The sequence below is a fragment of the Hydra vulgaris genome, chromosome 01 (assembly GCF_038396675.1).
Source record: "Hydra vulgaris chromosome 01, alternate assembly HydraT2T_AEP".
In the NCBI taxonomy this organism is placed as follows: Eukaryota; Metazoa; Cnidaria; class Hydrozoa; order Anthoathecata; family Hydridae; genus Hydra; species Hydra vulgaris.
The window spans coordinates 20,235,001-20,252,097 of record NC_088920.1 but is presented as its reverse complement, the minus strand read 5'-3'; the positions used below and the strand labels follow the sequence as shown (position 1 = coordinate 20,252,097).

General features: G+C 28.4%; 1 long non-coding RNA gene across 1 annotated transcript in view; it reads right to left on the bottom strand.

Annotated features, from left to right (window-relative positions):
- Positions 1-16,951: 16,951 nt before the first annotated feature.
- LOC136075180 (uncharacterized) overlaps positions 16,952-17,097 on the bottom strand; it is a 17,989-nt gene continuing 17,843 nt past the window's right edge. The window contains exon 4 of the long non-coding RNA XR_010635726.1: positions 16,952-17,024. This is a non-coding gene — a long non-coding RNA (uncharacterized LOC136075180). The remainder of the gene's footprint in view (positions 17,025-17,097) is intronic.

Here is a 17,097-nt window from a genome sequence, read left to right as displayed (position 1 = left end):
AAATTTAGGTTTTTATCATTTTATTTAAATTTTCCTTGATTCAGAACTTTATTTGCAAGTTTTGAGATTTTATATAAATCTGCTGTTAAAATACTTGCCTGTTTAACTGTGCAAGTTTATAGTTGAGACTGATTAATGAGATGAGTTGTAATTTTTTGGAATATTTATTATAATCATTAATAGTAAATATTGCTTTATCACCTATTTCTCCACTTTCTGGTTCTTCAATACTCTAAACCATTTTAACCATTTTTATACTTATTTTCTGTGCTACTTAGTACTTAGTACTTATTTCTGATCTTATTATTATCCTTGTTTAGTTTTTTCATATATAATATCTAAAATACCTAAAAAACAATTATAACTAATTTTCTTTATAGTTATGCTCTACATTTACAAACCACCTTGATCTAACTTTATTTCTCCTTTGCCCCACCTCCGAATCTCTCATATATTCTAAATAATAAAAACATACTAACACATCTTATTACTTTAATCACAATTTTTGCTTTCATTACTTATAATCCCAAAATTGTATTGTTCAACAAGAATTATTAAGGGTTATAGTTATGGAAACGTTTTTGGTTTTATTTAAACTTTTCTAAATAAATTTAAGACATCGAAAACGCAAAAATGTTCCAGCTGGATGTGTTTCTACTGGAGTAAATAGATATCACCAGGGTTCTAGAGCTAATTCAAACAGCTCACCAGATTCTTGTGAAAATGATCTTGAAGACGAGTTTGATGAGATTAATTTAAATCAAAGTTCTCCAAATTTATTAAAATATCAGCAAGGTAAAGTTATTTTTGTTTTCAATATTTTTTAATGATATTTTAGTTTTTTATTGCTAAGTAAATCTTTTGATTTTTGGTTTCAGCTATAGAACACAATAACTAGTATTGATGCAACAAATGGGTCACTATTTAGTCCAATTTGTTCAACTTCAAAGATTGATGAAGGTAACTTTATTATTATTTTTTTTTTCAATCATTTTTTGCCAAAAACCTTTAAAAAATTACTCGTAATGTTGTCGAAAATTAAAATAAAACTCATAAAGAGGTCGAAATAGATGCTAGACATTGATGGTCATTGGACTTTTTTTTGAAAATTATCTAAGGGGGCTAACAAACCATTGTTCATTTTTGGTGACGTAATGAACATTGGTTGGTTGCCCACCTTAAGGGGATCTTGGGATGATCTGAGGAGCACCAATGTCAGACACCCTTTGTTTGTTAATTATGTAAAAAATCATATAAAAAATTATAAATTTTTTTTCATAAATTTAAACTTAATTGTTGGAAACTGGTTTTTTGGTAAAATTAAAACTTTGTGTTGTTTTTTATCATAAAATTTCCAGCATTTATTTTTCCCAATTGTTTTCGTTTTTCAAACAGTGCTTGGCTCAAATGCGCTAATTTTATTCTGTAGCAAATGTGTAACAGAGCTTATTGTGAAGAAATTATGTGTACTTTTTTTTTGGATGATTGTAAAAGCCAAATACTTGTTAAATAACATTTAATAAGTATTTTTAAAAAAATAATTACTTTGTTTTTAAAAGTTTAAGCAATTCTTTGTAGAAAAAAACAACACCAATTAAATCATGAAAAAAAAAAGACGTCAAAAGATAGTAGAAGTAATTGAATCTTCTCCTTGAAATGAATGAGTTAATAACAAACCAAATGCCTCCTCCACACTGCAAAGCAGCACCGGAGATGAGAGGGCAAATATACCAGAATACCAGTGAATTCACTGGTAGCTGAATCAATGCGGGGCTCAAATTAATGCAAAAAAAATTTTCAATTTGCCCTCTCTCTCACCTTTGGCGCTGCTTTGCAGTAAGGGAGGGAGGGGTAAGGTTAGTATAAAAAAGTATCTTTTGCACATTAGTTTGTAATTGTTATTTTTTAAATATATATTTTATATTTAAAAGTTATCTTATAATTTTCACTTTGTGCTGCGTTTAAAATTTTTTAAAGTTGTTTTGTTAGAGTTATAATTTAAAGTTTAAGTTGCAGTTATATGGGAATGAACAAGTTATAATGTAAAAAGTAAGTCTTGTGTCTTGTTTCTGAGTCTAAGTTATAATATAATAAGCAAGTCTTATGTCTTGTTTCTGATCCTAGTCAATGCTCAGTTTCTCCGCATTCACCCTTAGGGTCTTTTGATCACAGTTTGATTTCTCTAAAATTGTTATCTTATCCTTCTTCATCACCTGAATCCCCCTATTATGGCACCTCTTACAACTACCTTAAAGCTGACTGGGACTCTTTCTGTGATTTTCTTCTTGATGGCCCTTGGGTAGAAATCTTTCGTCTTCCTGTTGACAAATGTGCTTCTCACATATCTTTGTGGATTCAAGCTGGCATGGAATCATTTACTCCCTCACGACAATTCCAGTTCAAGCCTCACTCTCCTCACGTTGTGTGCTGGTTTTCCTCACATTGTGCTGCTGCAATTGCCAACAAAACTATTACTTCCATATCTATCAGCAAAACAATTCTTCAGAAAGCAGACATGTCATGAAATCTTGTATTTCATCACAAAAGTTAGGCTCTCGTGACTTCTGGAGAATCTTTAATAGTATCAATAATAAGGGTAAATCTGTAATTCCACCTCTCTTGTATGGTTCAGACTTGGTCACCTCACCTAAAGACAAAACTGAATTGTTTGCTAAGAACTTTTCATCAATATCATCTCTTGATTCCACTAGTTGCGTTCTACCTGATTTAGCTGTCAAACAGGTTGATCTATTGCTTGACATTTTATCCATCCAGCTTCTGTTTCAAAAGTGATTTCCGCTTAGACTCTACAGCTTGTGGCTTGGACAACATACCTGTTATAGTCTTACAGAAGTATTCTCCAGAGCTGTCATCTATACTTTCAAAATTATTCAACAAGTGCTTATCAGAGTCTTGTTTTCCAGCCTGCTGAAAAGCCGCATCTTTTATCTTTATTTTGAAAATTCTGGAGAGCGATCTGATTTGTTCAACTACTGTCCCGTTTGTCTTCTTCCTATCATAAGCAAGGTTTTTGAATCTTTAACTAACAAACACTTAATTTCTCATCTTGAATCTAATTTAACTTAATTTCTGATCATCAATATGGATTTCAATCTTGTCGTTCTACAGCTGATTTGCAAACAGTAATAACTAATAGGTTTTATCCTGCACTAGATAAAGGTGGAGAGGTTAAGGCCATTGCTCCTGGCATTTCTAAAGCATATGATAAAGTTTGGTATGCTGGTCTTCTCCATAAGCTTTCTTTTTACAGTGTATCTGGTAACATCTTTAAGATTATTGAATCCATCCTTTCCAATCGTAGTATAAAAGTTGTCTTTGATGGACAGCACTCTTCTTCTTATTCTGTAACTTCAAGGGTTCCTCAAGGATCAATCCTTGGTCCTATACTATTTTTAATTTACATTGACGATCTTCCAGACATTCTCACATCTAAGGTGGCTCTTTATATTGTTTTAGATTAACAAGTTGTGTTAATCTAAAAGAACTAAAAATTAGCATATGCTTAAATAATTTTTTTAGAAAAAAATTTCTTTGAACAGAATTAACTAATTTTTTTTTAATTTAATTTTTGATTTAATAATCTGGTTTGAAATAATCACTGGTTTAATGTTTGGAATAGAAAGTTTCTACTTTTAAAACTATTCAAGAAACAAAAAATAGTTAACTATTTAAATAAAACTTTCTTCACTTGCACTATGTTCTAAATCTGATAGTCTACCTGAAGGTGAACTTAATTGAAATCTATTTTCTCTGGTGTAGTTGGCTGATTAAGTGGTGTAATTATGAATGTTAACCCGTATCTTGAGTCTAAAAAATATATTAAAAATATGATCCTGTTTTATGCTGTTATATTATTATTGTAACATGATAAATTGAAAACATTATACAAAAAAATGTAACAATATTATTATTATATTATGCAATGTTTTATTAGTATAATTTATAATAACATAACATCATAATAATTAAGGTGTTGTTAAGTTAATAAGATGTTAAATTATTATGATGCATTTATATTTGTGTTAATATCTATAATTATTGTTAACTTTATTATAATATATACAGTTTATATGCATAAATTGTATATATTACAATAAGATTCCATATATGACAATAAAGCTATATGAATCATAATATTACACCATTTTTAATATTTATTATTTATAAGTTTTGTTAAATGCAACGGCGCAAGTTTCGTGAAAACGAATTTCACAGTTTTGAACTTAAATCAAACTTACGCAATAAAAAAGTTTGTTAAAAGGCTTTACCCCCAAGGCTTTACCATACACAGATTATGAGACTGGATTCATGAGTATTGGTCTTTGCCTTTGATGTTAATGAGAAGAAAAAAAAGGTTATGTAAGTGTACCCCCTTACCTATATTTTTTGACTCCAATGTCAAAATAATGTTAAAGTGTTCTAATGGTTTTGCTTTTTTATATAGGTTACTGGTTAGAAAATTAACTAATAAAGTTTGTTTTTTATTTATAAAGTAATTATCTATTTAACTTATTTAGGAAGAAATTTAGTAAATAAATCTGTATTAAATGAATTTCAACCAGCCTCTATTCAATCAAGTCCTTCTTTATACCATTTAGTTGCTTATGTCATCCAACATAAACCACAACAGCAACAAGTTACCACTATACAAAACTTTGGTTATAAACAAAATGTAAGTTGTTTTTTAAATTGTCAATATTTATAAACACAAAATTTTTGTTATTTTGTACAGTTGTTATGCAGTGATCATTTAAGCTTAAAACACTGTTCAAAGATTCCAACCTAACTTTTTCTTTTTTTTTTACAGCTCTCAATAGATTTTGGTTACTTTTCTGACCCATGTTCTCCTCGATCAAGTGGATTAAGCAGTATGTCACAAACATCACCACAATTAGATGAAAATATATGGGGGGATTCATTGATATGGGCTGCTCCATCGGTAATTTCAAAGAAATAAGATAATCTGCATAAATACAAATTTTTTGCAAAACTTTATTTAAAGGGATCCCAAACCTCTGAGATATGTTGTGTCATGTTAAAGAGAGTGATTAAAAAAAATGTTTGGGCTAAATTTTTTTGATTAAAACAAAATAAGTGCATTGCCAAGGAGACCTATCTTTTTTTTTTTAAGCCAAAATGCGCCTTTTCCGATTTAGAAGAGTTTCAATACATGACATCATTGATTTTTTTGTTTGCATAAGAGATCGATTATGTAAACAAACAAAAAAGTCAATGATGTCATGTACTAAGACTCTTTGGAATAAAATGCGCTTAAATAAATTATCAAATCTTAGATTGTGACATATATTATGCTGACTATTAAGCCTACAATAAAACGAAAAAGGCGCACTTTGGCTTAAAAAAAAATAAGTTAGATTTTCTTGGCAATGCATTTATTCTTTTGTTTTAATCAAAAAAGTTTAGCCCAAACATTTTTTTAAATCATTCTCTTTAACATGAACATATCTCAGCGGTTTAGGAATCTCTTTTGAAAAAATATGATGTATGTATTTTTATTATTTTGTGAAAGTATATGTTTTTTTTTCTCTTGTTTTCTTCTATATAATTCGCCTACTCAAGGCTGAGAAGGCTACTACAGATGAGGAGGCTACTTGTGTTTATAACCCTCTCTCAACTCTATAATTCCGAAACTCGAACCTTGATGAACAAGGTCGCTGCGCGAAGAAACAAGTTGAGCGCGGTACTACCAGGGACGTGGTGGGAATCGAACTCGGAACCTCTCACTTATGAAGCAAGCGCTCTACCACTACACCGCTACTGCTTTTGGTAAGTGTAGCATGTAGCTAAGATTATATATAATAATATATAATCTTAGCTACACGAAAACGTTAAATCACTTAGTTTATAAGCAAGAAATTCTTAGTTTGATAATTACCCTGTTCCAGGTAGCCCTCAACTCTTCCTCCGGTTAGCAACTTTGTTTGTCAAGACTTATATATTAGAGTTGAGAGACAACAATTAAAAATGTATGTTCATTTGGCCCGCTCATTCTTGGGAAAGTAAATACAATTTTAAAAAATAGCATCATTGCACAAAGACCAAATATTTGGGCAGGTGAGGCTTTATAGCCATGTTGATGGCAGCTTAAGTTTAAGAGCTTGATTTTTCTTAAGTTAAGCAACTTTTTAGTAAAGTCAAGTCAATAAATAGCTAAAAAAAAATTTTTTTTGGTTTTGTACCTAGTGCCTAATTTGTTTTTTTAAAAATTATAACCAATCAGGTGAAGAAAAGGTTTAATCAAATGCTTTCTTTATTTGTTTGGTTAGTTTTTTGTATCATCTGATTATTGATCTGATTATGTTGCTAGTAAGAATAGATCATACTAGTAACACCAACTTAAAATATTTAAAAAGAATCTTAGTTTATCATTGTAATACTTTTTTGTTCTAATGAAGGATCTATTAAAAAAAATTATTTTTCTTTTAAATAAGATAAGATTTAATAAAACAAGAATCTTCTTTCTCGTCTCAACAACAACTGATTTATAGATAATATTTACCAATCTGTCATGGCTACTTTAAAAAAAAATACTTGTAGCGAATTTAACTTCTCAAGTATTTGTCATCCAGTGAAATTACATGCAAATAAATTTCTAAACTATGAAGAGGTTTATGAAGAACTATAAAGAATAAGTTAAGCCCATGTTTAAATCTGTGTTTAATTCAATTCCTACAGTAAGACTTTACAGAGTTGTCCTATTGTCTTAGATACCATGACAATTAACTTATGAAATTCTTCAAGTGTGATAAAGATAAAGTTTAAAATGAGTTAAAGATATTTAAAAAAATCATTGTTGTTGTTTGATCAGTGTAAAATAACATTAGACTGCAAATGAAAAATGGATACTGAAATTTATGAATGCAAGTGTTCTGTTTCATTTTATGTGTAAGTGCGAAAAAAAGAAACTCAACATAAAAAAACTTAACCTGCTTAAAATAATTACAAGATGAATTCCAAACTTGAAAGGGTACTTTGTTTTATTTTTTAACTTTTAAATTTTTTTCACTCTATAAAAATAAATACTGGATTTTAAAAACAAAATTGAAAACAATTTTTAATTTGCAATAATAAACAATTATACTTTTTTTTTTTAATTGTTTCTAATTTTTTAAATTCTTTATCTAATATTGCTTTATCAGTAGTATTATTATTGCTGAATTCTAGTAATTCAAATCGTTTATAGAATAAGTGCATGTCTGTTTTTTTTTTATGTCTGTTACAATATGCGTATTATTTAATTTTTAGATCGATAATAAAAAATATTCTATGATGGAAAAATGGAGTGGTGACTTTAACAACAATCGCTCAAAATCAGCTGTACGCCCTCTACCTGGTTTTAATCAATTCTCTGATGAATAAAGTTTTAAATTTTTGTAAGTAATTTTTGTAAGTAATTTTTATCAATGTCTAATAATTGTGTCTTTGTATTTAAATAATCCATCCAATATGCAATTGATCAATTTTTAAATTACATACATTTACCTAATTATCTACCTGCCAAGATGTCTAGACTAAACATTGTATGCTATTGAAAGTTTAGTATTAGTTAAAAGTTTTTAGATGCTATGTTAAAAGAAATAAACTTTAAGATAGTAAATTTTTGGTATAAGCAAATCTACCGAGTAAAACATTGACTGGGTCAGGTTTACATTGAGTAAACCCAATTTTTTTTATGCTTTTTAGGTGAAGTATTTGTATTGTGGGACATTCATTTATTGGTGCTTACAATTTAGTGAACTCAAGAGCTATTATCAAGTAACTAGATAGGGCACAGTAGTTAAATTTTAAAATAGCAATTCTGCTTGTCTATTCCAAACAAAGATTTTAGCATATATATACAAAATATGCATTTTAGCATATATACAAAAAGTGAGACATTATAGGGACAAATTTATAACAATATTTATTTTTTTATTTCAGTGAAGCTGGTTGAATGGAATATCGAAAAGTATGAAATATTTAATATGAAATGTTTCAGAGTGTGTGTTGTAAAAGTTATTTTTATAATATTTTGCTTCATTTGGGTAGCTGACCATTTTTTTGGTACAATTACGTACCACACGTTTAATATTTTTTAGTACAAACATATTTTGTAAATACTCTTATTGTCAGACGAGAACCAAGAGGCCGTATGACCATTTTTTGTGTTTCCGAGAAAATCAAGTTTTAAAAGTTAATTTTTAAAGACTTTTTGCCAGAATGTCCGACTAATTTTTAGATATTTCTAAAAGTTGTATCATTCTTCAGATTAAATTTATTGGACAAACACCCCATTGATTGTTGAATATTGATTAATAATAATAATAAACAGAAAAAAACAAAATGAGGACATACGGCCTCCCTGGTATTCGTCTAAGTTTGTTTTCCCCAATGTTTTGTTTTTAATTTTTTCATTTTTTTTTTTGCTTTATAAAGAATTTAAATTCTTATAAACTTATATCCTAAGTTGAATCTTAGCACGAGCTTTATATATGTATTTTTTCTTATAATTGTTTTACGTTAGTGAATTTGTCAGAAATAAAAAATTTACCTTTCTCGATTTTAATTGTAATACGAAACTGTTAATGATTTTGTAATATCTTATGATCTTGTTTTATAATCTAAAAGAGCATTGTGTTTTAATGGAGCTTTTGTCGTGTTTTTTGTTGTTGTGTGTATCCTTGTCAGTTTTTTAGATTAGGTTACACGACCACGATATAACAATATTTTTTTAACATAAATGTACATATCACTGTTGGTAACTCCGTTTTAAGCAGTCTGTAAAAAAATTTCTGCTTTTTTCAACTTACAGGCACATTTTCATCCATGTACCAAGGGCGCATTTGAGTTGAGACCAATTCGAAACGAATTTTTCTTCTATACTAACTAAAAATTATTTACAGTAGATTACCTATAGCTTTGTTTCTGTTACGCGTTTGTTACGCGTAAATATATAAAAATAAAAGTATCAAATTGAATTAAATTAAATATTTATTTAACATTTGTTAAATAAATATTTGTCGACAAATAGAAAATTTGTCGATTATATCATAAATGGATATAGTATGCCTTTGAACATGCAGCAAAGCCAAACCCATTAATCAATTTTAGCCTATACTCGATCTTAACCATGTTTTCAACCTACGAAAATATGTTTTAGGCCAATATTAGCATTTGTGCACAAATTAGTAAAATGATTAAGGACTTATATAGCTTAACTTATATAACTTATACAACGGCGTCGCCCTTTCTTTTCCACCTTTATCAGAAGATAACGCGGAGTATTTAGAAAACAATCAGTTCTTTTTCAGAATAAGTAAGCCACTTATGTTTTTCAAAGTGCAATCGTTTTAGGAATCTCTTCTTTCCTTGTTTTTATGATATTAGTCATCTCTATCAATTTATATTTATCAGTAATTTTATTTGAATTTGATACTGTTTCCTTTTTTAATACAAAGTAACCAACGTCGCTGCTAATTTCATTACACACATTCATTGATGTACTTACAATAGATAGTTAACTATTCTGATTTTAAATTGCTTTTAGACACGGAGGTAGATCTGGAAAATTTGATAGTTTTTTGATATTGACATTTGATTTACTCGAATTCGGAAAAATTTCATTACTAATTTTTTTTTTCGCATTGCATTTACTTATATTACCATTAATAAACTTTTATTAAAATTAAATATAAACTCAAAACAAAATGCAAAATATAACAAAGTTTTGTAATAAATAATAATACAATTTACATTTAGTCATTATCACTACCTACTTTATATCATGGCCAAATATTTAGTATAAGTTAATTGGTAATACTACAGATAATATGATACTACTCTCGAGTCCTTAATACAAAGGAGGGGGAGGGGGGGCATAGTGCAACAGGGCAAGCATAAAATTCTTATTAAGTATGATATCATTACGATTTACGATCTTTATCAAACGAACAATTTTTTAAATAAATTATTAGTTGATGTATTATTTAGAAAAAATTTCGAGCCTAGGGTGGGATGGGGGGAGGGGGCATGCGCCCTTCGTTGGTTTAAGAATATTTTTGTAGAAATCTCATAAACGGTAGTTTTGTTATACTGTGAAAAACATGCTACAAAAATCTGTTGTTTTTTTTCCTTTTTGTCAAGTTACTTTTTACATATCCTTACTTTGACAAGACAGACTAATAACGTACAACATCCAGATTTTTATTATCCTCCAAAACTTTTTTATTTTTTATTTTAAGGAATTCTTATCGGCTTTAAAAGATAGTTCATATTGAGTTTTTCCTCACGTGATTGCGTTTTTTTGTCTTTCGCTCAAAATCCGCGCAGACTAAATTGGCTATACAATTTAGAATTGGGCATAATTTATTGCGGGAAATAGTTGGGCGCATTTGTTTTCATGTTTATTGTAAACTGGCGGTAACTGTCTTTGGCAATTTAGAAACAACAATTTATCACATGTAAATATAATTGTATGATTATTGATGACAGCTTCAACTTCAGCTAAAGTAGTTTGTAGGTAAGGCGTGCATTTGCAATTACTTTGCGGAGACAACGTTTTGTCAAAGCAACAAGTCTTTCGAAGAATCCTCTCCACCACGGTGCAGCAGCAGGGTTGAAATGCCATGATATGCCACAAGATGCGATAAAATCTTGAGTGAATTTAGAGATAAAATGTGAGCCGTTGTTCGAAATGATTTTCACAGGTGCTCCTCGTTTTGCTGTAAATCTTCGTAAACTACAAACACACGATTCAGCTAACAAATCAGGAATCAGATCTAAAAACAAAGAGCGTGTAGTACAACATGTATATAGAAAAATCCAAGTTTTATATACAATACTGCCCTCGTATACATTTTTAATGTATAAAGGGTCTGCATAGTCCACACCTGTAAATTTAAAAGCGTGGTTATCATTAAGTCTGCTTAAGGGTGAAGGGGTTGCTTTGGGGTAAGGGTAAGGCAGCCCTTCAAAACTTTGCAAAAGTGACATTTTCGAATAAGTGTTTTGATGTAATTTCTTGCTTTTGGTATCCAAAACATGCTGCGTAGTTGGTTCAATGTTTCTTTTACTCCATTGTGCATTACTATCGAGTGATGAAAATAAATATCTAAACCAGTAATATTCGCAATCCCGTGATAAGAAGACAGGATATTTCATGTCAAATGAGATTGGAGCGCAACATGTAATAAGCAATAATATAAAAATGATTATTTTAACAATTTTTAGATGTCGAATTTTTATATTTTATTTATTCAAATAATTTGTGCACATATTTTTACACACATACATTTAAAAATATAAATACAACACAAGCTTACATAAACATACAAGCATATATTTTTTTTAATTATTTGTTTCTTAAAATATTCCTCAAATTTAAACTACATTGTTTAGACAACTTAAATTTCTCTTAAGTTTCAACGACAGACAGCTTTGTACTCAGCTGTAAGTTAGTAAAAAATTGAAAATATAGACAAAATTGAAACAGAAATAATAATAGTTTAAATATCAATTAAAAAAAACATTTGAAAAAATGTTACTTTTTTGTTTTTTATGGGTAATGCCATTTACTTATTTAAAAAATGAAAATATTTAAATTGTCCATGGATAACAAAAGAAATAAGAAAATCCTCAAAACAAAAACAAAAACTATAAGTAAAATACTTAAAAAATAGAAGCGAAGCGAACATATCTCTCTACAAGCAATACAAAAACCTATTGAAAAAAAAAACACAAAACTTTATATTATTCTAATCATTCTAATGTCTTTTTTTAAAAAAGACATGGGACATTATGAAGGAAATAATTGGTAAAAGTAAATCTAATGTTAACAAAATGCCTTCTAAAGTAATAATTAATGAAAGTGAATCAGACAACAAGCGAGATATTTCCAATGAATTTAACAAATACTTTGCCAACATTGGCGCTGATCTTGCATCGAAAATTCAATGCCCAAATAATACATTTAAAAGTTACTTAACAGGCTCACACTGCTCTTTAAATTTCAATGAAATAAATCAAGACGAACTTGAAATAGCTATTAAATCACTTAAAATTAAGTCCCCAGGAATCGATGATATCTCTTGCAAAGTAGTGTCAGATGTTTTTGAGGAGATACTGATCCAATTTACCAAGTATTTAATTCATCAGTTTCAACATGTATTGTACCTGATAAACTAAAAATCTCTAAAATTATATCAATCAAATCAGGAGAAACCAATTCTTTAAACAATTATAGACCAATCTCTATCCTTTTAGTATTCTCAAAACTTCGAGATCGAATAATCTATAATAAATTAAATGAATATTTAAAAACTAACAAAATTATCAATAAAGGTCAATATGGTTTTTAAAAGCTACACTCAACTGAGCATGCAATCCTTGACCTCTCAAATAGGATGAGTTGATCATTTAAAAAAAAAAAATCACATTAAGGATTTTTATTGATTTGTCAAAGGCATTTGACACCCTCAACCATGAGATTTTACTAACAAAAATGAAAAACTATGGTATAAAAAATCAAGATTTAAATTGGTTTAAAAACTACCTTAATAACAGACAACAGTGTGTTATTATAGATAGAAAAAGCAACTCAAATTTACTAAAAAAGCGGCCGTGGCGCAGTGGTTAGAGCGCTTGCTTTATAAGCAGGAGATCCAGGTTCGAAACGAGCTCTGGACTTTTTCGTGTCACGGTAAGGAAGGAGGCGTGAACTTCCTGGTTAAATGCACTTCCGCGGTGTTCTGTGACAAGACCGTAAGGACTTCTTGGGGCACCTAAAAAAAAAAATTAAAAAAAAAAACAAAAACAAAGTGTGGTGTACCCCAAGGTTCCATTTTTGCTCCTCTTTTGTTTCTTATTTATATAAACGATTTTTCAAAAATCTTTAAAGCTATTATGTTTGCCGACGATACAAACTTATTTTACTCGTCAAAGACAATCGAAGACCTCTATGGAAAAACAAATGCTGAACTAAAAAAAGTTAATATATATCAACAAATTAAAAAAATACCCCTGAACCTACCAACAATAAATATAGAAAATATAACCATCAAAAAAGCTATAATTGATGAACACATCTCCTGGAAATCCCACATAAACTACACAAACACAAAAATATCAAAGAACATAGGTTTACTTTACAAGGCAAGACCATTTTTGTCACAAAAAAGTCTAAAACTTATCTACTTTTCATTCATACATAGCTATCTCATGTATGCAAATATAGGATGGGGCAGTACCCACAAATCTAAATTACAACCACTTTACTTACGTCAAAAAAACGCTTCAAGACTAGTATACAACAAAAATAAATTTACTCATGCTCAACCCCTACTGGAACAAATAAACGCACTAATTATATTTCAAATAAATATTTTTCAAAACTTTCTTTTCATGTTTAAATATAAACTAAGTCTGGTTCCAGAACATTTTACAGCACACTTTTTTAAAAACAATATAAATAGATACAATACAAGAGCAACAGGCAACTTTAAGATACCTTTTGAAACAACAAGACTCTCAAAATTCTCAATTACATATCGTGGTCCCTATTTATTTAACAAATTAGTTTCCAGAAACGAATCACTATTAAACTTAAACAACGAACACTCTCTGAAAAAAAAGCTAAAAACTACAATAATCAAATTAAACAACTGTAAAGAATTTTTTTAAATTTGAATAAATAAATAAATGTAACTTAACTTTTATTACAAATCGATAAAAAAAATATAATATTAATAACAGGTATATATGTAACACATACATATAGACCACGCATGCAACTGATTTTTTATGTGTATTACACGTCTAAGAAAAAGGTACTCGATGACAAGACTGACTTAAGTCTTCTGCGAGCTTCTTATAACTACAAATAAGTAATTCTTTTTATCAATCTTACACAAATTTCGTTGTTATTATATTTATACAATAACATTCATTTGAAATGCGGTAAATAAACTTATAGTGAAACATCTAAACTCTCCTGCAAAAAATCAGCAGATTTATTTTTATTTATTGTATTTTTTATTTTAATTGGAGTAATATAGAGATATATTTCTCGGATTATTTTTACGTACACGTCATTGTATTGTTGTAATTGGTATTTATTTTATTCATGTCTCGGAATTGTAAGCAACTATATTTTTATTTACCTCGTATATTTCGAACTTTATATTTATGATTTAAATTTGTAAATCTTTACTGCCAATCAGTGATTGGTTACTAATGTCTAAAGTCTAATGAGCTAGAGATGGGTGGGAAAATGTTTCAAAAATTAATAAACGTCCATTCCCGTGTATTAAGCACCAGAGAGTAATCAAATAATAATGTAAAAGTAAAATGTTGTGCTAAAAAGTAGTTAAGGCTTGAATTAAGCTAGAGTCTTTCCATTAATTATTTGTTGCAATAAACTGAGGCATAGAAGTTAAAAACTTTATTTGGCTATGAGACTTGGAGATCTGAAAACCAGTCGTGGCATCTTAAAACTATACGGTAATGAGGTTGGTATCTTGTGATATAATTAAAAAGTCACAACTATTTTTTGGCGTAATTATAACAAAATAAAATAGAACATTAGACTTAATGTTTTTATTACAAAAAAATTTAAAATTTATAATTATTATAAAAAATGTAATTTTATTTAATGGTAAATTTAGCTGTTAAGCATAAAAGATCCGTTGCAGTGCTAAGCATTACGAAAATAAATCGTAAAGGATGTTTCAATTGGCAATAAAAACTTATAAAAAACTAACAACTATATGTCTAATATATTTAGCAAAGTAAGTATGAAGAAAGTAATTATATTGTTTGAGAATAAATAGGAAAATGATTCTAAAAACTATGTTGTTGGTGTTCTTGAAGTTTTTTGAAATTTTCATTATTACGATATAAGTGCATTTTTAAAATGAGTTCAATATTAGATAAGATTATGTTAAATGATAGTGAATGCTGCGAGTATTTGAAGAGTAAGTATTTTATTAATCTATCTTAATAATTAGGCATGAGTACGGATGTTGTATATATACAAGGACGCATTATTTTATTTGTTTTTATCGTATTACAGTATTTAGAAATATGAACTTGTATATATCACTCTATTAAGGTTTGGGATTCACATTCGATGAGATAATAATGTCGATTGACAACACTACCATGAGAGAAATTTTCCCTAAAAGTAGAAAAAATGCTTTTTTGCATCGATTTTGGGTCAGAACAGCTATTGCTGAGTATTTAGTAAGAGATTACGTGTATATTATATTTTATTATAAATTTTTGTCAATAAATAAAAAAAGTTTGTATTTTGTATTGAGCATAATTTTATTCCTCAGTGTTACTTAACATTTTTATTAAAGTTAAATTAAAAAAAAAGTTCATTATAGCAATACTTTAAGATTTTTTATTCTATGTTATGCGTGACTCGTTGATATAATGGTCGTGATTTTTTTTATTTATTTTGAAATTTTAATTTAGAAAAAAACTGCTGCAAGTGATTCAAAAGTTACGGTCAGTTTACATTTAAACTTAATTTTTGTATCATATGTAACAAGTAAATTTCTTTTCAAATAATGTAACTTCGACTAAGTTCAAAAGATGAATAGATACGCAGGGCTTTCCTTTGGATTTGCTGCTAACGGGGCCAACCTAATTGTAACGCCCCTCTTTCTAGTAATTGTAGCGCGCATAGGTTTTTTCTACTGCCACCAATACTAATTAAAATTTGTTCCGGTTACTACCCTTTTAAGAACAGCCCTGCGTATACACTTGTATAGATATATATTTATATACGTATTTATGCACATATGTTTATACATATTCACATACATATACACTAGATATAATCTTTCAGTTTAGAATGTATACACTAGTATATGCACAACCATATACATACGTGATGTATATATTAGTAAACATTATATATATATTTACATACAGGCATATATATACATCACATATATTCCTTTATGCCTGAAATATTGTATTTATAGACTTGTATACATATACATACATGCATGTATATGAATATCAGAATGAATAAAGGAAAATGTTTTTCATTTAAATACAAAAGCGAGTATTTACAAAATATAACAACATTTAATTAAAAGCACAACCTTTTCTCAATCTATATTATCAGTCGATGGTATAGGTTTGTAAACAAAATTGTTTCCGCAAATGTTTATTCTCGTATCCGCTTTTTCAAAAGATTAGTATATTTTTAAAATCTTTTGAGTATTTAAAATTAAATTTTTTTTAATTTGCTGCATTTTTAATTAAGTTAGTACTTTTAGGAAAAACTCAAAAAGCGGATTATTTTTCGTGTTCAGAAACAAAAAAATTACCTTGAATAAAAAAAGTGTCGGTAAAATGCAGGTTTAAATAACTAAATGATATTTGCATGAGTTTGTTGGATAAATTTCGCGGGGAATAAAATCCAATTTGAATAATCGAGAACTTCTAATAATTCTCACCATAATTCCCAAACTATGTTGTACAAACACTGTGTATTATAAAAATTTAATATAAACACACTCACATAACTAAGGTAAAATAGAATAACCTGGAGCTTTCTAAAATGGCATCGTTTGGCTTTAAAATTTGCACTAAAATTCCTCAAGATGCGCTATCCAGTTATTATAGAGATAAGTGATTTGTTTATAATTTTTTAATAAATTTATTATTGACTAGCAGTAACGGTTAACTATAACAATGAATCAATGTTACCCGTAATACGGGTTAATAGTGAATTAATTAAATTAGTATATTAAGCGGGGATTATTCTGATTCAACATTTAAGGGTTTAACTTTAATTTAAAATAACAACAATTTAATTTATCTGAAATATATAATACAGTATAAAATTATAATATTTAGTGTTCGCTTATAGTATTTTCTTAGCTTTTATTTAACGCCTTAAAAAAACTGACATCAGTTTTACAGGAACTTTTTAAAATCAGTTATGAAAATAGACACCACCAGAAGGTATGCTAAACAGCCTGTTAAACCTAAAAGAAACCGTTCGTATGTGTCAAAATGTTTTATAAATAGCGAAATATTTATGACAATTTACTATTAAAA